Source organism: Egretta garzetta, unplaced genomic scaffold, assembly GCF_000687185.1.
Source record: "Egretta garzetta isolate BGI_Z169 unplaced genomic scaffold, ASM68718v1 scaffold395, whole genome shotgun sequence".
NCBI lineage: Eukaryota > Metazoa > Chordata > Aves > Pelecaniformes > Ardeidae > Egretta > Egretta garzetta.
The window spans coordinates 120,082-121,085 of record NW_009259794.1 but is presented as its reverse complement, the minus strand read 5'-3'; positions in this window follow the sequence as shown (position 1 = coordinate 121,085).

Sequence of the window (1,004 nt, the reverse complement as noted above, 5' to 3'; positions counted from 1 at the left end):
AGAGTCAAAACCAGATGGTTTCAGGGCCGGCCAGGAAAATCCCACCCAGCTGCGGCCCCGTGTCCCCCACGTCACCTGCGGCGGGAGGGTTTTCTCTGCAGGCAAAGAGGGGAGCACCTGCCCGGGCAGCTGCAGGCGCCGCGCACAGCGGCACCGGGCTGGCGGGGGACGGGGAATGCCCCAGCGTGGGGGGGAACCCCTGGGGTCCCGGGGTCTGCCTCGGCGTGGGGGGAACCCATGAGGTCCCGGGGTCTACCCTGGGGTGGGGGGAATCCCTGGGGTCCTGGTGTCTGCCTCAGTGTTGGGGGGAAACCCTGGGGTTTTGGGGTCTGCCCTGATGTGGGGGGAGCCCCAGGGGACCTGGGGTCTGCACCGGTGATGGGGTCCCGGGGTCTGCCCTAGCATGGGAGGAACCCCTGAGGATTCAGGGTCTGCCCTGGTGTGGGGGGAGCCCCTATGTTCGGGGGGTCTGCCCTGACATGGGGGAAACCCCAGGGGTTCTGGGGTCTGTCTCAGCATGGGGGGAACCCCTGGGGTCCCGGGGTCTGCCCTGGCATGGAGGGAACCCCTTGGGTCACACGGTCCACCTTGGCATGGGGGAAACCCTTGGGGTCCTGGTATCTGCCCCAGTGTGGTGGAAACCCCTGGGGTCCCGGTATCTGCCCCAGTGTGGGGGGAACCCCTGGGGTCCCGGTATCTGCCCCAGCTTGGGGGGAACCCCTGGGGTCCTGGTATCTGCCCCAGCTTGGAGGGAACCCCTGAGGATGCAGGGTCTGCCCTGGTGTGGGGAGAACCCCTGGGGTTCTGGGTTCTGTCTCAGCATGGGGGGAACCCCTGGGGTCCCGGGGTCTGCCCCGGCACAGGTGAGCCCCCCCACCCCCCCCCCCGGGGAGCCTACCCGTGCTCACAGCCAGTTTCTCTCTGAGTCAGAGCCGCACGCTTGCTGCCGAGCGGAAACTTCCCCCCCCCAGTAAAGGAGCAGCGGGGCGGGCGCCCCCCGGCCC